The sequence below is a fragment of the Corvus kubaryi genome, unplaced genomic scaffold, assembly GCF_017639235.1.
Source record: "Corvus kubaryi isolate FWS band 111438036 unplaced genomic scaffold, C.kubaryi_AGA036_p1.0 split3-73, whole genome shotgun sequence".
Classification (NCBI taxonomy): Eukaryota; Metazoa; Chordata; class Aves; order Passeriformes; family Corvidae; genus Corvus; species Corvus kubaryi.
Window position 1 is genome coordinate 21808946 of NW_024582091.1, and position 22040 is coordinate 21830985.

Genomic DNA, 22040 nt, shown 5'->3' on the forward strand with positions numbered 1-22040 from the left:
ATATTCCCTGAAACCTGTTTGACATTGTTTGGAGACTATTAATTACATCCCTCTTATACTTTAAATTTCAGTTCACCTGAAATATCAAAGTTCTCTTCATCCTCTTAGATAACTGATTATTAGAAAGAAAAATAGAATACCTCATCACCCTTCCACCCCTGCTAAATACTGTGTCACATTTTAGCCCTCTACCTCTGAATCAGGATTTTGTAGCAGGAAGCCTGAATGCCAAATGCCTTAATGTAATCTTATCTATAGAAAATCCAGAATGACTACTGCCAAAAGATTAAAGTGAAGGTGAAATTATTATATCAAACTAATTCCACTAATGTCCCTTGATCATAGCATCTAGTGGCCAAAGACCTGGCCATTCCAAATATCAAATGAAAAATAATTGTTCACCATTTATTGAAATTTTAATCTTGATATTCTTCTTATTATAACACTTTTGAAAGCAATATCCAAGAGTATAATATCCATATACATTTAATCTTTGTTTTATAAGTTGATAAAATATGAAACTAAAGCATAAAGACATTAAAAATTATCATATTTATTGCAGTTTTTATGAGATGCTGCTGCAAAACACATAAAATCCTCTAGGATATATCTACATCTGGTGCTGTCTTGATAACTGTTGAATTTACAGTGGTGAAATATTTATGCAGGCTTTTCTTTTAAAGAAATATCTGAAGTGTAGAGTTCTTTTGTATGAGATGTATTCTGTCATTTGCTGCTGGAAGATACTGGTGCAGTGCATCAATGAGAAAGTGAAATATGGGTATGCCTGGAAGAGGGTTAATTTTCAGAAGTGAAATACTTAGTTCCTATCATTCGTTTTCTACTTCAGTGTAGCTTTTTCCAGTTGAGCAGGCTTAACTTGAATATTTTTAACTAGCCTCAAGCATCAGACATTTTTGCCACTCATGTACAGTGTCAAACATACCTTAAAACATTAAATTTGTCTTCTTTTTTTCCACCATAAGTCTCTTCTACTGGTCTAGACAGAAGAAAATTTTTTGACTATAGAGCTCAAAGTAAAATTGATGAAGTTTGGGATCTTGTTGTAAAGATTTTAATTCAGATTGTCTGTTATTTAAATTCTCACTAAAGGCTCAATATTTCCTAGAAATTGGCACACAGTGATGCATGTAAATGGCTTTTTCCCCATCACACTCAGTCCAGGGATGGTTAGTTTGTGGCCACTGGACTACATTCACTCTTGAAATGTAAGGAAGGCTGGGCATAACTCTGTCATGTGTCCTGCTCTAGAGATATTCTGATGCCAATGAGAAGAATAATTCTAATGAGTCTTTTTGAAAGGACAAAGCCCTGCTGAGAATGGCATTGTGAGGTAAATGTAAATGGCATTGTGAGGTAAAAAAAAAGACACCTTGTTTTTTTATCCTCTTCTACTTTCTAGTAGAGTGATCGAAGTGTCTATGAGCTACTCCTGGAGGGCCCACTCCCCTCAGGCCTCTGAAAAGTGTCTTGCAGCTCTTGGTCATAAAATGTTGATGTAGACTTTATGAGCCAAAAATTCTGGCTACCCTGTTTTCTTCAGTAATTATGACAATAGCCTGAAAATAGTATTTAGCTGTGGATACATTAGTGAGACACTACAGTATCAGTTGTTCTTAAGTTGTAGAACTAAGTTACAATTTGACTAATGACAGTGCATGAATATGACTTTAGTTTGGAACTTCCTCAGTACATATTCTTTTTAGAACAAAACCTCAATATGCATATGGTTTCACTATTCTGGTTAGTTGCAAAGGAGTCTTTCTTCTGTAAATGGCAAAAAATCCTTATTTCCTTGACTACCAAAATGTTCTATGGGTCAGAGAGCTGAGGCTTGTTTTTGTCCAACAGCTTTTCAAAAAGAATCTCAAAGATTCTTCTTAACCTTGTGAAAGATAAGAAGGTGGAAAAAATTAAGGAAATGGATGCTTTTTGTTGTTGGGAACAATAGCCAGAAGAAGCTGGGTGAGAGCCATATGAAGATTAAATAAAGAAAAGGAGAACAGGCTTCTTTAAAGAGTGACCACTTGGCATGTGATGATCTAAAATATTATTGTAACTTTGGCTCTTCTCTTGTGTGGGAGACCAGAAAGTAAAGCATAATCACTTTCTAGAATATTCATCTTATTTTTGCATTAAAGCTTTAAACTAATATTCAAGTACAAATTTAAAATGTAGAATGCGTATCACTGGTGAACTTTTAAACTGTTGAATTTTGCCAATAACTAATCTTGACAGAGCTATTATAAAGAGGGGAACCATACCAGATTTGTTTACACAGTTCAATTTTGATCTACTGACTTTGAATGTAATTATAATTTCAGAATTAATATCTTGTCCCTGTGTATATGACTCTCACACTCTTGCTTTCTTTTGTGTAATGAATCCAGTGTACTTCTTAAAAGCTTTTCTTTTATATGGAAATCCAAAGGGACCTACTACTTGTTCTTTTCTAGTAATTTTAATTATTTATCAATTGAACTTACCTAATTACTATGCCTATCTATTCATAATATATTGAATACTGTCCAGCTAGTCATGTTTTCCACTGTGACTTCTGTATCCTTATTAGGTTGAACACTGAGTAACAAACTGACCTATGCGGGCAGTGCTCTTAAACTAGCTGCCTGTCTTCCTAGTTTATGTAGAATCACAGCTGGAGCCCATTATGAAAAGAGAATACTTCGTAATTACACCAAATATACACACTGCTTGTGTTTCAGGTTTCTTTTGTTGTTGGTTTGGTGTTTTTTTTGTTTTTTTTTTTTATTTGGAAGAAGTTTAATTGGCTGTTATGCTCTAGCCATACTAAAGACTCTATGAAATTTACTTTTACAAAAACTGATTCTCACCTACAGGTGGACTATGCCTGCAGAAGTTAAAAAATTGAATAGTTTAAGAATTTTGGTAAATATTTCAAAGATGAATTCAGGACCTATCAGACTTTGAGAGAATGTGGGTCATGTACTAATTTCTTCTCAGAGGACTGGAAGGCAAAACCGCACATCTTAGGCCAACCACCCACAGTCAGAATGGTAGTAGACATTCATTGAACTTAGTCAGTGTTTGCTTCAAAGTTGTTTAAAGCCAAAGGTTTTTATATTGCTTTTAGTGTATGATGTCTTGTCCTCTCGATTTTATTTTCCCAGTGGCAATGAAAGAGCATGAAGATAGCCATGCATAGCTGCCACTTTCTCTTATTGTAACCATGCGTGCATGCTTTTAAGCCAAGAAGCACAAGTTTGCAGTCTGCTCTTTGACTAGCTTCCTGTACCCTGCTGTCCTTCTTCCCACAGCTCTTGAGAACATCCTGCCTTCTATATTTCTTTTTGATTTATTTTGCTAATTTTTGTTCTGTGTTTCTCGATACAGACTGGACTATAAATATTGATTCAATGTCCATTGTCTATTTTCTCTCATTTTATTTTCAATTCAGTTTCAAAAAATTCAGCCAATAAGTAGAACACATAGCAAGGATCAGAAGATACCCTTAAATGTCTGTAATGATACTTCATTCAAAACACTGTAGGAGTTTCAGTTAATTAAACTTTATATCTGGCTTTATATTTGGCTTAATATCTGATATTCAGGGACATGAGTAAGGTGCAAAAGCTCTGCAACCCCTTTCCTCCCTCTTCCTGGGGATTTAACCGTCTGTGTTTAAGGTCAGCTTTGATATGGCAGAGCTGTACAGTCTCAAACCTGACTGCTGGGAGAAAGGCTGTGAGAATGCACTTTGGGAGCCTCCTGCCCTTGGCTTGGGTGCTACATCAGATCCAGGGCTTTAAGTTTTACTTTTGTGGTGTTATCAAGAGGATTTGTGATTCTTCCTAACACCATTTTCAAGTGAAACCAATTTGTATGACCTCATCTGGTTTGTTGATTATATTTTCCTTCTTCACTTTTATCTGTCCCGCTTTTTTTTTTCTTTTTAATTTTATTCCAGCTGTATTGTAATTTGGTAAACTGAATCCACATCTTTTTCCAGAGCACCAATTTCAGCTTGCTGTTTTTTATCCTGCTTTTGTTTCTGTTTTCTCTTTCTTGTCTCATATTCATATGGTAATTCAATTTTTTCATGACTCTTTAGCATATTGAAGACTTCGCTGATATTTTCTATATTCTTACCTCATGTATGTTCATTTAAAGATTTGAGGATAGAATATGAATGTAGATCAGCACCTGTTTCTACACAGATGTTTCTTGTGGTTTGACATCATATTTCAATCTCTAAACTATTTTATGGCAATATTCAGACTTACAGGTCCTGAGATTTTAACTTGCCAATGATTTACCTTCCATTTTAGTCTTGAAGTCCATCTGAAGCTCACTGGAAAAGTCTTTTATATGCATATTTATCAGGGACTCCTGAGCTTTTCCAAATTTTATTTACTGCTATTATAGAGAAATTGCAACAGTTCTTTAGCCAGCCTTATATACCACAGAAATGAAACATTTCTATCCATGTATAGAGACTGTTTCATAACATATTTTTGATGTTTTTCAAGAACTTAGTTTTAGTCAAAAAAATGTAAGAAAAAATAAACAGGGTAGCTGTGAGGATAAACATTCTAGGATTCAGCTGTTTGTATCATCCATTCAAATTTTCTTAGAGCAGAATTCATCAGTATTCTCACCAATTTCCTACCAGGTCCTTATAGTTTCATGGATCGTATACCCAGTTATTCAGTATAGATTCTGAGTTGCGGTGGAAATTCCCACAGCAAAATACTTTTGAAATTTATATATATATATATACATATGTAATCAGTGCTCAGATACTCCAGCAGAATTGAGACTGCAGCAATTCAGTCCAATAAGAATTCTGGATTATGAGTGGCATTGCCACAGAGCAGTTACCCTGGTATCCCTGAAGTTCTAAGGCTCATTTAAAAGGAAAAAAACAAAAACCAAACCACTATGAAATAGCGAAGCAATTGCTTCAACCTGAGTATGATCTTGTCACTTTTTCTTTGAACATGACAATCCATCTTCAAAAAGTCTTTGTCAGTTCTAAACCACCATCAAAGCAATCCTCTGCAACAGTGCAAACACAAATAGCTGATTAGACCTTTCATTGTTAGGGCTTTAAAGCCTCGAAGAGAAAGAGCTCCAACAGGATGATTATTTCAGTCAAGCAAATTCCCTTTGTATCACATATAGACAGCTTGTGTAGATACACTCAAGTGTCTGTAAAAAAATTAACTGGTTTCAACATGATCCTTTGCACTATAATCCTCAGACATTACTGGGTTTAAGAGTATTTATCTTGTGAATCTAAATTTAACAGAAATTTCAGCAAAATTTTCTTTAGCTGTTTACATCTATAAGGCTATTGTTGTTGTTATTTCTGTAATCAAGAAAACAAATGTCATTAAAAATCCCCAAGCACTCTTGCAAGTGGCAAATTCTAAAGAAAGCAAAACCTGGAATGCACTTTAGTATCAAGAGTGATGCCCACGTTCTTCCCACATGGCTTGTTGGATAATTTCTCATTAAACACATATGTTAATGACATAAATAGTTTGTCAATGATCTAAGACAGTGTGATGCTGTTCTCTTCTAACTGCATGCTAGCAAACATAAAATAAGAAGTAATCCTGTACTGTTAAGATGAACAACAAAAGTTTTCTTCCATCCCTGTGACCTACAAATACATTTTTGTTAAATTGCTGCTGTAATCTTAACAAAAGCAGGTGCACTGCTGAGATCCCGGGGTTTCTTGGTTTTTTTTTATCTTGTACAATATATTATGCAACTGCACTTCACAGTGTGATGATCTAATAGTAGAATAGTTCTGAAAGCAAAATGACTCTGGTTGAAGTCAGAATTTAAACATTTTAGATGTTACCTGGATTGAGCACCCAATTTGCTCATTATATTGTTAGTATAGATTGAATGAACTATGTATGAACGTATGCACTTTAAAGTGAAAGCTTGTGGTCTACAATCTGTATTTTGATATTTGATAGTTATTGTTTCTTACAAATATGATGCAACAACCCAAAAATATGTTGTGATATTAGCAGAGAAACATTAAATCCATTGTTCTCTTCAGAGGCTCAAGGTTAGTTCTAGAATAGGTAGTTCACTGTAACTCAGTCAGCAAGATCCATGCAACTGCACGAGATAAATATTTGGTCTCAAGAATTAAATAAAATAAAATTAAAATTACACAAAATGCCCTTACCTGAACAAATTAATGCATTTACATTGTTTATGTGAAAGTCTTTCAAGAGTCTTTTTACTGAGGGAAGAACTAGAGGTTCAAACCTAAAAAAAAAAAAAAAAAAGTTAAATATTTCATGGAACAAAGTTGCAATTCCCATTTAATATTCTCTTATTTTGGCTGAATCGAGTTTATCTCTTAAAGTCACAGACTTGGGAAAAGAGAACCTTTTTCCTCCTGAATGCAACAAGAATCTATAATTTATAATTCATAAAATAATTATTATTTATAACTTATCATTTTGCAAGAATTTTGTGGGAGAGTTTGTAGTAATTTGATGGCTTCAAATCAGGCCTAAACTTTTCTAAGTCTTTTCTAGGTCTTCTTGACCATAACTTTGTGCAAGATGTTGCTGTAAGAGTATTTTTATCTTATTGTGGTTATTTCCCAGTTTATTATGTTCCAGAATGTCAATCTAAGTAACAGAGTGACATTTGCAGTGCAAAACCAAGATAAGGTGTGTTTTATGTGAAATCCACTTTCTTTATTCTCTTCACCTAACTACCCACTCCTTCAGATGTGGAATATGTTCTATGTCAATCAGAATGAGGGGATTTTATACTGAATTTTATGAAATGCCATATCCAGGCACCCTGTGTGTTTATGTTACAGCACCAAATGAGTGCTCTTGCCAGCAAACAGGCAGTGAATTCACCCTTGAGCTTCACCTTGAGCTAGCTAACCATCCTTTGCACTGTAAAGTCAACATGAAAGTTTAAATAGTTTAGGATTTTGTCCTCTATTATATATGATACAGTCTTACTGTTTTCTATTAGGAATGCTGAATTTCACAGTCTGTGCATGTGTAAGATCTTAGCACTGTGTGTGCTCTGAGCATCCCTGGCATGGGTGAACACTCCTTTTTCTTGATCTAACACCACCAACATTTTAAGTTTTTAAGACGTTTTAAAAGGCTAGTGTAAAGTTTTCCTTAGGTACTTTGGAATGTTAAGTTTGAGAAAATTCTTCTATGATGAATAGATTTTATGCATAGTCAAATAGCAGTTAATAGAGAAATGGGGTATATTTGTGCAATCTTGGGTAAATTATATACTGGTTTAATAATTTTCAGGGCTGTATATTTTACTGTTTTGTACAAGCAGTTGTGCTCATAAAATAGAGTTAAAGAACTTTGTAAATCCCTGCAAAGAAAACAAAGAATAGAAGCAGATGGCCTCTAATATAGAAGTGAATTATTCTGATGACACTCATACGAAAAGTGGTGTTTTCTATACTTGGTTCCATGATGCAATTTGGAAGTTAATTCCTATATTACACTGCCCTTTTAAATATATGAGGGAAGTAAAGATCTTCTTAGACACTTAGACATATACTTGCATTTCCACACGTACATTGTAATCACATATATTTATTTACATATAAAAAAACCAAAATAAACTTTCTCTTATTACATGATTGATATTCTAATTTAAAGTTAAACCCTCCAAGCTACTTAATAATCAAAAAAGCAGAAATGTTTATTGCACTCAGTCTTTGCTTGAAGACCTATTTTCAGTTGCCTCATCCTACAGTAGTTGAGTAAATGGGTCAGATCCACCACTTTGTAAGGAAGCTTACTCTTTGTGACTGATTTTAAAAGAGTCTAGACAGCTATTTTGGATGCTGAAGTCTAAATTTGGACAGAGAAATCCTATTCCAGAAGTTTAGTTCAAAGTGGTTTAGAGAAGCCTAACCACTGTGAAAGAGTGAGACTGTTTTTCCTCTGCACTTTGAAACAGAGCTGTGGTGGTCAGTGTAGCAGTGAAGTGCCTGGTATTGTCACTGTGAAAATCACTTAACTATCACAAAATAATAAATCTTGGAAATATAAGAAAATTCTTAGACATTGACAGTTAAAGTATCTGAAGATAGATGCACTAACAAGCCTTTTAAGAAAAATTAAGCAATGTAAATGGGACTTGTACCACTATCTTTGGACACTTAGAACTTAAACCTTCACATTTGTGTTTGGTGTTTTATGTTCCAGTCAGGTGTGTTTCAACTCGGTATCTTGGGTTTCACTGACTAAAAAAGAGATTGGTTGACCTGCTTTTCAGTTAGATCCTATCCCATTTGCCAAATAAAAATTAATAGAAAATACCACTATTTTATAAATTCTAAACCTTTAAATCTGCACATAGTACCTAATTATTCTGAAAAGAAGAAAGAAAAAGGGAGAGGAAGAGGAAGAGGAAGAGGAAGAGGAAGAGAAAGAGGAAACCTCCGGAAGATAGTATTCTTCTAGATTTTAATGTCTTGAATCTCTTTCATTTACTTCAGCAATTCTGACATTATATTTTGTAACTGAAAGAAGACTTTGAGAAAGGTAATGATTAAAAAAATGCTATGTATAGAAACCCATGACTGAATCTATGAAACACTTGCTACCTTTATATTGGTTTGCACGCACAGTAAGTAAATGTTATGTCAGAAATCAGGCACCTTGTTTCAAGGCAAACTTAGAGACATCAGTGACTAGAAATTTTGATAGAACCTGACAAATAACTGATTCTACACATTAGTCCCTTCCTTCTGCCTTTCTCCCTCTCTTGAAAAGTTTTTATTTTCATGCTTATATATTGAGCCTCTCTGTTTCCTTCAACAAACTTTGGATTAGGTCATCAAACCACACATTTCCTCCTCCAAACCAAACCTTGCTTTACTGTCATTTTAAAAGCTCATTTCTAATTTAAAATAGGGCTGAATTAATAGAAATTATCTGTACTTTGCAGATGTATCAGCATTTTGTGTTTCTATGAAATGTAAAAATATTATTCTGGAGTCTTTCCTGATTTAACTCTACTAAAACATACATTGTTTAGCTGTTAAGACCTTTTCTGACAAAACACTTCAGGAGACTGGTCTTCACTGTTTATAAGAAAAAAAATGCTTAATGTTTTATGGGTTGCCTATTGCTGCTGACTGTGTTTGTATGCCAGCGGGGAAAAAATTAAAAAAAGAACTTTTAAAAATTGTCATTATGCTAAGGAGCTACATTTTAGCCTTTTGAATGAAAATGTACAAATATTACTAAATATTCTGTCCCCGTAGCAATCACCATTATATAAGGTCACTGATCAAGCATTTTGATGCAGTCAGATCAGTGGACCAACAAGATTTTTTTCAGAAATGAAACAGGTGAGATGGATAGAGGAAAGATTCCTCAAAGAACAGGTGAAGTTTTCAGTTATTTAGTTATAGAGGTCAGATGAGATGGATTGCCAGTACTTATGCCAAAATGCATGTAGATGTGGCACAGGGACATGGTTTAGTGGTGGACTTGGCAGTGTTGAATTTATGGTTAGACTCAATGATCTTATAGGTCTTTTCAAACCTAAACAATTCTATGATCATTGATGTAAGGAATTTTTCCTTGATTCAAACTCCTGGCATTTACTCTCTCTTCCAGTGTCAGAGTGGTTGAAGATGCATAGGGTATATTGAACATTAGAATCTCAACAGGAATGCAAATCAGAAACAAAGGTGGATACACACCTTTTTAAAATATTAATAACTTCAGTGAAAAATGTCTCCTTCTAAACTCTCAGTTTTTGCATTGGGCCTGTCAATGTCAGTGAAATTTCTTCACTTGTAGATGGCATTTACTTTCAAACACACATATCAAAATTTCACAGCTCTCATGATGGAAAATTGGTAACTTTTATTCATCTGTCTTTTGTGATGACCCAGCCCCAGATGTGTTAGCAAAATTTATTACTTATTTTTTATTACTTCCTTATTACTATCTCACAGATTAAGAGGAAACCTTCATTTAATCAAACTGTTTCTGGACTAATATATTAGCTATTTATCTCCTGAGATTTAGGGATAAATTTGAAAGAAGACATGGAATTAGTTTAGAGTGTATTTATTTATTTTCCCTTAGGAAAATTTATTCACAATCAGCATCTTCAGCATTTAAAAGCCAAGGACTGAGATATTAAGTACCAAATACATACTTACAGAAAGGGGAACACACCTGAACAATCAAATGTGTGACAGGAAAAGTAAGACAAAATAACCTGCAAATAAGGAAAAATTTTGGGGCACTGCGGAGGGGTTTGATGTTTTAGGACACCTTCTAAGACGTGACAGCTGCCTCTCACATCAGCGTAATTGAATCAGTCAGAAGGGATGAATACGCTCAGGCCTATGTGTGAATGTCCCAGTACTTCCCTGGAGGGCGTTTTCACATCTGAGCCAGTTATGGCCCATCAAAAGGAGTGAATGATACCTTTCCCGGTGGAGGGGAAGGTGTTTACAACTGAGACAGTTGTGTAGGGGAGGACATTAGCATTTAGTGGCATTTAGAGTCTTAAAAGTATTTTTAGGTTCTGAATGGCTACAACTGAAAATATTTAAATTTTTTATTTCCTTGTAGAGGTTTATTTATGGGTTTCCTAAAGTAAAAATGTAGGGGAAAAGTAATTAAATTTTGAAATACATATTTACCAAACTGGCAGTTAACAATGAAAGAGCAGATAATACTGCCTTCAAGATCTGTTACAAACAGAGGAGTAAATAACACCAATGTCAGTTGTTGTTTTTTTGGTTAACAGACAGGGCAGTTCCTCATGTTAGTTACAGATATGTGGGTTTCAGATATCATCTAAATGATTTAATCCAAGTTTGTTCTGCTCCTTTGGGTGTTATAAACCAACTGTTAGAAAACAGCTTAGGCTGTTGAAAAACACTTTTTACCTGCCACATAGAAGCCCATATGAAATTATTAGTTCCATTCATTTGCCTGTGGGACCTGGGAAAAACCTGCTGTTCAAAGTTCTGAACTTTATTTAATCATCTGACTCACAGTGCTATCTACTGTAAAATGTAGGGAGTTACATGAAAATACTCTTATCATTTGTGGAAATGTTCCCGTCTCTGGTTAAAAGTGGAAAACTCAGATTTACTGCATTTGTTTGTATGGGTTCCCTCTATTTAAATTGCAGTGACATGTATAAGAAATTATTGTTAGTAAGAGCTAGCTTTCACTTTTTTTTTTCGTGCTTTGTCTCAATTCCCTCTTCAGTGATTTTTTGAGTTGTCCCTGTCCTTTTTTGTTGTTGTTTGTTTTCCAGTTGTAAAAGACTTGTTAATAAAACATGAAAGATGAGAGTATCATTAATGCTGGTTCTCCCTTCTTGGATTCATGTCAAGTCTGAAAGAAGAAACAAAACCAGCAAAGCATTTGACTTCAAATTAAGTCTTGATATGATATGCTTGTCTCCTCCTTCTTACTGTTCATTATAAATTCATCCTGTTGAGATAAGAATTTGCATTTGATTTTGATACTCTTCCTGAAGGGCTTATAAAAGGGAATGCTATTTTAGAAAAGGAGATGTATCTCTTCTCTTTTGTATCAAAAGACACCAGACTAATGCCTCTTTTCTATGAGGAGAAAAAAATAAACTCTTAAGGTGGAGGGACACTGCTTTTTTGCTTTTTTTTTTTTTTTCAGTAAATCTAGGGAGTTGGAAAGTTTCTCATCTTCTCTTTAGGTAGGACATTTGACTTACTGGACTGTTAAGTCTGATGCTCTGTGTTTTCAAGACCTCAGTGTTCATCATTTATAGACATAGAAACATATCAAGTTAGGAGTAAAACACTAATTCTACAGATTGCCGAATGAGAGTTTAAAATGCTTTCATAAAGATGTTTTGCATTATATATAGCATTAAGGAGAACCAAACTCCCCTAAATTATCCAAAGATAGCTTGTGTGGTTCTTTACATCTTCAGAAAGGTTTCACTCCTGGCAGCTCTCCCAACAGCTTCTAGTGTCTTCTCTCAGCTTTCAAGTAATTTCAGTAATTTCAGTAATATTAGAATATTTTATTTCCCTTCTAATACTGTTCTTAAGTTCCTCCCTGCTTCCCAGCCAGGGAACTGTCAATTCTGGAACAGCTTTTTGGTTTCTCTTACCCTTTCTAATTTTCAGTTTCAGGTCCAGGTTCTGCTATTTACAGCACTGGTTTCATCCTCTCCTGCATGTCCTGAACTTTCTCTCAAAATAATATGTCCAACCACCATGTTTTCTCTCAGTGACTTTGAAATTCTAGTTTCAGCAATCTCAAATAATGAGAACACATCCTTCTTTGTCCCTTTCACTTCTAGGAGATTTTCCTGCACAATGTATTTCAACAAAATCTTGTAATTAAGCTATGAAGATTATTTTTGTGGCTGTCCAAACCTGGACCGTTAAGCAGTTCTCATCTCTAAAATGTGATCATTATTTCTTAGTTTGCATATAGGTACTAGCACACTCTTCAGAGAAGAGAGTCCTTGGACAGTGTGAAATGATTTCTCTAAATCAGATCCTAATTTGACAGGGTATTTGACTAAATATTCAAATTGAGCTGACTAAAATGCTTAAGCTGTTCTCCCAGAAGCTAAGACTTTTGTTCCCAGCAAATGAATGATAGCAAAGAAATTAAGGAACTCAAGGTTTTTAAAAATGCTTAAAATATAAAAAGTATTGGATGGTGAGCCAACCATGGGGGGTGTTCCACTGGACCTGCTGTTTGTGACGAGAGAAGGACTGGTGGCTGATGTGGCAGAGACTGTCTTGGGCACACCAATCACAAATTAAGAAGTTTTTGATTCTTAGAGAAGTAAACAGGTGGATCATCAGAACTGCTATCTTGACCTCTGGAGGGCAGACTTTGTTTAGGAGACTGGTTGTAAGAGTTCCTTGGAGGGCAGTTGTGAAGGACAAAGGAGTACGGGAAGACTGGATGCGCTTTAAGAAGGAAATCCTAGAGAAACATGGGCAGGCCATCCACATGGGCCAAAAGATGAGTTTGTGGAGAAGAAGACCAGCCTGTCTGAACAGAGAGCTTTGGCTGGTATTCAGGAAGAAGAAAGAAAGTATATTACCTTTGGAGGAAGGGACAGGTCACTCAGGATGTTGTGAAGTTATGCAGGGGAAAAATTAGAAGGGTCAAAGCCCATCTAGAACTTAATCTGTCTACTACTGTAAAAGACAACAAAAACATTTTTTTTAAGTACATCATTAACAGAAAGAGGGATAAAGAGAATCTCCATCCTTTACTGGATGCAGAGGGACAAAGGATAAGGAAAAGACAGAGATCTTTTTTTGTCTCAGTCTTTAATAGAGCAACCAGTCGCTCCCTGAGTGTCCAGCCCCCTGGGCTGGAAGTTACTGATGAAGAGAAGAATGAAGCTGCCATAAACCGGGATGAAATGGTCAGCAACCTTCTGTGCCACTTAGACGTGCACAAATCTATGAGCAAATGGCATCCACCCAAGGGTACTGAGGGAGCTTGTGGAAGAGTTCACCAAGACACTCCATCATTTAGCAGAAGTCCTGGCTGACCAGGGATATCCCAGTTGACTAGAAGTGAGCAAATGTGACCATGTACAAGAAGAGTCAGAAGGAAATCCAGGGAACTACAGGCCTGACATTCTGAGCTTCATGCTGAGGAAGGTCCTGGAGCAGATCATCTTGCGGGCCATCATGAGACACATGCAGGACAACCAAGAGATCTGAGTCAGCCAGCATAGGTTTAGGAAAGGCAGATCCTGCTTGAATAACTTGGTTTCTTTCTCCACAAGGTGACAGGCTTAAGGGTCAGGAAAGGCCATGAATTTTGGAATGGTTTCCCACAGCATTCTCCTGGAGAAACTGACTGTTCATGGTGTGGACAGACGCACTGTTCACCAGGTAAAAACTGTCTCAATGGCTGGCTCAGAGCTTGGTGGTGAATGGAGTAAAATCCAGCTGAGGGACAGTTACAAGTGATGTTCCACAAAGCTCAGGGTTTGTGCCAGTCCTATTTAATGTCTTTATCAATAATCTGAATGAGAGAATTGGGTGCACCCTCAACAAGTTTGTAGATGACACTAAGCTGGGAGTATTGATTTGATGGACTATAAGAAGGCTGGATTGATGGGCCAAGGCCAATTGTATGAGGTACAACAAGGAAAAGTGCCAGATCCTACATTTTGGTCACAACAATGCCACATAGGGGTAAAGGCTTGGGGCAGGGAAAGACTTGGCTGTAAAGCGACCCAAAGGAAAAGAACCTGGGGGCGTTGGTTGACAGATGAACACGAGCCAGCGGTGTGCCCAGATGGCCAAGAAGGCCAATGGCATCCTGGCTTGTGTAAGAAATAGTGTGACCAGCAGGAGTAGGACAATGATTGTCCACTTGTACTTGATACTGGTGTGGCTGCCCCTTGAAACCTGTGTTCAGTTTTGGGCCCCTCACTAAAAAAAGAAGTTGAGATGCTGGAGCATGTCTAGAGGGCAATGGAGCTGGTGAAGCTTTTGGAGCACAAGTCTCAAGAGGAGCAGCTGAGGGAGCTGGGGTTGTTTAGCCTGGGCAAAAGGAGGCTCAAAGGGAGACCTTATTGATCTCTACAACTATCTAACAGGAGTTTTAATGAGGTGGGTGTCAGTCTCTTCTCCCAGGTAACAAAAGACAGGACAAGAGGAAATGATGTCAAGCTGCACCAGAGGAGGTTTAGATTAGATATTAGGAAAACTTTCTTCACTGATAGGGTGTTCAGGCATTGGAACAGACTGCCCATGGAAGTGGTAGAGTTGTCATCCCTAAAAGTGCTCAAAAGGCATGTGGATGTGGTGTATGTTTTAGTTGTGAGCATGGCCGTGCTAGGTTAATTGTTGGAATTGATGATCTTAGAAGTCTTTTAGAACCTAAACAATTCCGTGATTCTATAAAAAAAAGAGTTAGAAATACTTAATAAAGGTGTTTATTTTTACATATTTTTGTGGCCCCATTATTTCGCTTATAGTTATCATTGCTAAAGTAGGTCATTATTCTATTTTATAATATAATGCCATGGTATGTGACTTCCTATCTACTTAAGATGCATATTGTAGAGGAATGTGCCCCAAGGGGTATTTTCATGTACTAGAAATGACTTTCCATATCTGATAAAATGCTTAGGTTTGAATAGTGGAGCAATTTCCTTTCCTCCTATGAAATGGACCAAATACACTTTATATAGTCTAACTAAAATAATTTCAAGGTAGATTAGAAGCGTAGGCTTGCTTTGGGTGAAATTCACTTTCCAAAACCTCAAAGAGATTTAGACACTGCACAGATATTGTAATTTTCTACACCCTAGTAGACTTTAATTCTTCTGTTCTGAGTCTGAAGTCAATGGAGCACACTTTACCAGTTGTCCTAATGAGTAGCTAGTACTGACAGCTTAGCTACTGTGTGGCTGTCACCACAATTAATATGGGAGATATAGTGCCATATATCTGAATCTTGACAGTGGATTTATGTCAATTTCTAAATCCCAGGAAAAGAAATAGCATTAATTATAATTCATCAGACTGTATAATAGACTGGGTTTAAATGGCTGCATATTTGAGGATGAAGGTCTATTCTCACCTGTATATTAACCACAAAAATATCACCTATGAATCCTATTTATATTATCACTCTAATATTAGGCATTTCAAACAATCTAGTACCTAAGTACCCTGCTATGATATTTCCCCTTGAAAGTTAGTTCTCTAAATTCACAGTGAATAAATAACTCAGACACTTGGAAATCAGTTATCTTTTAATATTGTAAATGCGATCAACAAACACAGAGTTGCCCATGTATGGAGAGTTTGGGTGTAATTGCCAATATATTGGCAATGTAGCAGTACAGTTCTACAAAAACTATTGCAGCTCATTGATACATGATTAATATTAATTGTTTATGTGGTATATACTGAGCGAGACATGAAAAAACCACAATGATGATAGATCCATTTAGTTATTATCTTATTGCTGGAGTTTAAATCTTATTTGAGTAACAATTCAATTGCAAAGTTAAATTGAAGTTTCTTCCCATTATTAGAATGCCCTCTTCCATATTTACAGTTCAAGGTTACCTATCTGTTAGGCATTATCTCATGCTAGAGAAACTTCCACTCCCCATTAATGAAATTAAAGTCTTATTTTTAATATCGAGCGTAGTGCTGTTTAAGGCTCTGTTATCAGGTGGTGTATCCAGTTCTTGTTTAAGACATAAACCAGCAATTTCACTCATAGATGTTTAAGTACTGTGCTTGTACAAAATTAACTGGTGGTGGTTTTGTGTCGTTTTGTTTGGGTTTTGTTGGGGTTTCTTAAATTATTTAATTTTGTACCCATTATGACTACTTCTAAGTTTAGATGCAAAAGTAGGTTCCGGTCACGTAATTTGCTCCACTTAGGTTTCGCCTTTATTTTTTTTTTACAAAGCTTAGTTTATAGCCAGAAGGATTTATTGGTCCATCTATTAATATTTTTCTTCCATTCATCTAAATTAGCACTGGATTTGTAAAAATCTAGAGACACACAAATTCATTAAATTGAGAAATACATATTCCTATTTATAAATTTTTCTGTTAGAAGGTGGGAGGGGGAAATTCTATTGGGCTCAAAGAACAAAGCACAAGGATAAGACTTTTGATAAAATATATTAGTATTCATAAACAAGGCTATAGAGTTTCTAAGAATAAACCTAAGACATGACACTTGCATAAGCAAAATAGAATGTAGAAGTTGGTGCAAAACAGTTTTATTGGTATGCTGTTGAACCTCAAGGAGAGAAAAAAAAAAAAAAGGACTTCTCTAGAATTCTTTATGACCTGCTATGCTGCTATTGCATATTTGCTGTTGCAAATATTAATGACTTGGATGCCTCATTTAAATGTCTGATGAAGGCTATATAGGATCAACTGCAGAAATGTTGCTGGTTAGGCCTAGAATTTAGAATGTGTTTCAATGAATTGAAGTAGTGTTCTGGAAAAAAATAAGAATGATATTGGACAAGAACAAGTTTCTACACTTGGGAGTAAATGTTCAGCAAGTGCGAGTGAGGAAGCAACTAATCAGGGGGTAGTTAAGCAGAAAAGCACATAGATATTACTGTGACACAGCAGATATGAAACTAGTCTCATGCTATTGCAAAGGAGTCAAACATCATATTGGGATTTCTGAACAAGATGGGAACCTGAAAACAGTAATAATAGTCCTTCTTTCCACTCACTGCTTTTGTTGTAGTATTTTCTGTTGTAGCATTTTCTGTACTGTATACAGTTCTGCTCACTGTAATGCAGTGATATTGACCAATTAGAAACACGGACAAAAACAGGTATGAGATACTTAGAAATCATCCTGAATAGAGTGGACTGGGGGAGACACAAGAAAATCAACAAGAATGGTTGAGACTGGAAGGGACCTCTGAAGGTCTTTTAGTCTAATCCTCTCCCTAATCAAGTGAGGCCACCTACAGCTGTTTACCTGGGAAGATGTCCAGACAGGTGGATATCTTCCAGGAGGGAGACTCCATTCACTCTCTGGATAACCTGTGCAGATCCTTGGTTATGCTCACAGTAAAAAAGTGTTTGCTGATGTTCATCCTGTGTTTCAGTTGGTGGCTTTTATCTCTGATCCTGTCACTGAGCACCACTGAATAGAGTCTGGCTCCATCTGCTTTGCACCCTCCCTTTAGATATTTACATACATTTAGAAGTTCCTCCCTGTAACGTCTCTTCTCCAGGCTAACCAGTTCCAGATTTCTCAGCTCTTCTTCATATGGCAGATCCTTCAGTCCCTTCTTCATCTCCTTTTGTTGGACTCTTTCCAGTTTGTCCATGTGTCTCTTGTACTCAGGAGCCCAGAACTGGACTCATTACTTCAGGTGTGGTCTCACCAGTGCTAACTGGGGGGTAAGGATCACCTCCCTCAACATGACTAGCAACACTTCTCTTAATGCTGCCCAGGATACCATCAGCCTTTTCCACAACAGTACATTCCTAGCTCATGTTTAACTGGGATCCCAGTGCTTTTCCTGCCAAGCTGCATTGCAGCTAAACAACTGCAAATTGGAGGATTGTTCCTTCCCAGGTGCAGGACCCTGCACTTGCCTTTGTTGAACTTCATGTGGTTCCTGTCAGACCACTTCTCCAGCCTGTAAACATCCTTCTGGATGACAGCACAATCCTCTCATGTATTAGCTGCTTGTCCCAGTTTGGTGTCATTGGCAAACTGGCTGAAGGTGCACTCTGCCCCATCATCCACATCATTAATGAAGACGTGGAATTAAATGGATGGAGTAATGTCCCCTGGAGTACATTGGTAGTTACTGGCCTCCCACTAGATGTCATGCTACTGATCATCATCCTCTGGGCCTGGCCATTCAACCAGTTTTCCACCCACCTCACCATCTCCTCATCTGGCCCATACATCAACAACTTCTTTATGAGGATCTTATAGGAAACAGTGCAGTAGGCAATAGCCACTGCTCTCCCCTCATCCACCAAGATGGTCACCTAATTTTAAAAGTTTGTCTAGTTGGTCAAACATGACTTTCCCTCAGTGAATCTATGCTGACTACTCCTAATGATTTTACTGCTCTTCATGTACCTGGAAATGGTTTTCAGGATTAGTTTCCCTATCACTTTTGCAGGAACTGAGATGAAGCTGACTGGTCTGGAGCTTCCTGCATCCTCCTACTTGCCCTTCTTCAAGAAAGGAGTGACATTTCACTTCCTGCATAATATTTATTCAGTTGTTCAGAAGATAGCTTTAGAGAGAGGAATAAAAACTCGTTTTTATGTCCTCTGCAGGTAAGGGGAAGAGTGATGATTGTCAATTGCCATAAGGCTGCTTGAGGCAAACATCAGAGTATTTTCTAACAATAATGATAGCTAAGCCATGAAGGTCTGCCGGGAGGACTTCAAAATATGGCAGTCTGTTGGAGAATATTGTACAATGCATCGTGACTGGCACCAAATAAAATAAAACTTCCAAGCCATGTATGTATGTATCTCCAAAGGCATTCAGACACAGGTTAAGCTTTATTCTTTTGTGGCTTCTGGTAGTATCTATTTTAGCCCTCTTAGAATGTAATACACTTTGGTACATCTCTTAAACCATAAAGTGAGTCAAAGGTCTTGAACCAGGTGAGGTTGTCCAAATGTGAGATATTAATTCTAGAGTTATGGAATAACATCTTGAAAGATTCCTGTTTAAGACCTATCAGCCAAAGTCATTGGATGATCCCATCCCATCTTGCTAGGCAAAAAGGAAAGAGAAGAAAACTGTCTGATGAACAGATCAATGTAGTGCTATGAGAAACATCATGCCTACTATGTTACACAGCTCAGTGCTTTTAAAATTAGCAATAACACACGATGGGTACAAATTCTTCATCACTTTTGTATGTGGTCCATCAAACTGACATACGGATTTAACCTATGGCTCATTGTCTCCCTCAAGTGGATAATACAAAAAAAGGGATTTGTTTCTTTTAGACAGATTTTTTTTGCTTTTATTCCATCCTTCTTTGACTCATTCTTCTGTTTGAAAGGACATGGAGGCAGTTTGACCAAGAATATGAGTATACAAGATCATCATTAAAAGCTGTGAAAAGACAACACTTGGGAGGATTTTCCTTGGCCAAAATAGCAACAACACTTCTTTCTTTGCCCATGAGCTGTACCAAAAATATTTATGTCATAGCAGTAGCAGACAGATTTCCTGAAAAACCACACAGTGTTGTTCACAACTGCAAGAGGGTAAAAAAAAAAAAAAATAAAACAATGTCTGGCAGAAAGAACAAAAAACTCAGTTGTCTGCAATCTGAAGTCCCAAAGGTTTGCTTCAGTGTTTTCTGTGGCAGGGCACAAGCTGTGAACCACTCATCTTGAACAAATGTCAGTACTCAGATCTGGGTCATTAAATTGGACAGAATTTGTTTAGGGCTGTTAAGCCACAGCATCCAGAATTTGTTATTTTGGTTGGTTTGGGGTCTTTGTAGATCTGGTGTTATGAAAAATATTTGATGGAAACTCTTTTGAAAGATCATAAATTTTGTCCATGTTTACGTTATCATAGCTGACCTAAATTGAAAGACAAAGCAGGAAAGAAAAAAGTATTAAATATTCAGATGTACTGGGTAGTCATGATAGACTTCAGTGGGGAAAGGATGTATCTGTCATCCTTTGGTAATTTCATTTTTGAAACCCTAAAGGAATTAGGCTGCAAGTTTATATTACTCCTAACTTTGAGGTGTAAATGCACCTAACGGGAATGTAATAAACCCAGATAATTTCATTTTAAATGTTTAAAAATAATGCTGGGAAAAACAAACAAACCAAAAAACCATTCTCACAAAGATCTTTGCAAATGTGTTTATTTTTTAATGGCGTTAAATTCTTATTTGCATTTATAAAAATTGTAAAGATGACGTGTATATTCTTATTTGATAAATTTGTAAATTTCAATTAAAATAGTCAACAATAAAAAAGAAGCAAGAAAGTAAAGAAGTTTGGGGGCTGGGCTGGGGGGTTGTGGGTTTTTATTTGTTTGTTTTCTGATGTTGTTTTTTGTTGTGTTGTTTTGTTTTGTTTTGTTTTTTCTGGTTACAGTCTAGGACCTTGTGTAGGAAATTCTCTGGTACGTCTCATTTTGGATACTGACAAACTGGGCCTGTGCTTTCCTGTTTTTTTCTAGTGGTCAGTACCGATAAAGCTCAAAGTTCCTACAGTGTAACTGGGAAGAAACATAAGAAGTTCTGTCAGTATTGAAATGAAGGAGTTTTGCAGTAGTCAACACCTGAGAAAGGACAATCATAGAGTGTCTTCCCATTATGTTCCTGCCTTGCAGTGTGAACTTAGGCTTGTTGATCCAACTTTCCTGCTCCAATATTCTTCATTTGACTACTAATGAGACATATGGAAAGTCCCTAAATATCCTAACAATAGGTAACAATAGGTAATGATAACAGCACTGGTGGCACTGGGAACCTCTTTCTTGTCAGAGAGGACCTAATTCTTTGTAAACTGCTGTTGGCTGAGGAAAGCATTGAGAATTTCACGTCTGGACAGAAATGTAACCCAGGCAACAAGGGAAAAGGCTCTACATCACTGTAGTTGAGATGAAGTGACTACATGAGGGTATTACACAATCCATCTGCAACGTTAGAACCATACCCCTTTTCTTCCCCTGCCTTCCTTTCTGTCATCTTAGAGTGACACCTTTGACTCATGTGTTTTTATGTTTGACTTGTTCTCTGTTTGTTCACTGGTCAGAAAACTCTGGATAGTAAGTAACAAAGCAAAAGCAGTCAGCGATAAAAAAAAAAAGAGGAGTGAAATCACCGAGTCAGTGCTTGCACAAACATTTGCTCATCCGACCTCATATGCTTCCCACCCTGTGCCTGCTCTTGCAGCGTTAACCTGCCTCGCCTTCCCGGAGATCGTGGAGATGACTTGGTTACTCCCGTGGCAATCCTCGCCACTCCTTTCCCTCCTGCAGGATGGCACAGAGCTCAGCTTTCCACGACGTTCTTCTCCTCAGTTTTCCACCCGCAACCCGCTTAATCCTGAAGTCCTGGAGTGGCACCTCCTGCCCAGCTCCCTTCACCGCCCAGGGTGGCATGAAGCGCTTTGCTTTAGCAGTGTGTTTGCTTTTAACAAGCGTTATCTCCGTTGCCGCTTCAGGCAAATGAACTGACTAATGAATTTTCTGTCGGCCATGGAAGTGTGCTGCAAGTAATTAAGGGATGTGCTGTGGGACCGATTAAGCTGCAAGTCACAGCGGCCGGAGCCCAGTTGCTGCGAGCCCGCCGCGATCTGTGCCGCCTGCGCTCGGCTCCACAATGGGATCATTGACTATTTATTTACTTCGCACAACAACTCCGCTGTTAATTTTATTATAGGAGCTTTTCAGTCACCAACCCCCACCCGCCCCAGCCCCATCTCTTCGACGCTTTTTGAGTCCTCCCCTCCCGCCTCTGATAACCAGTTGGTC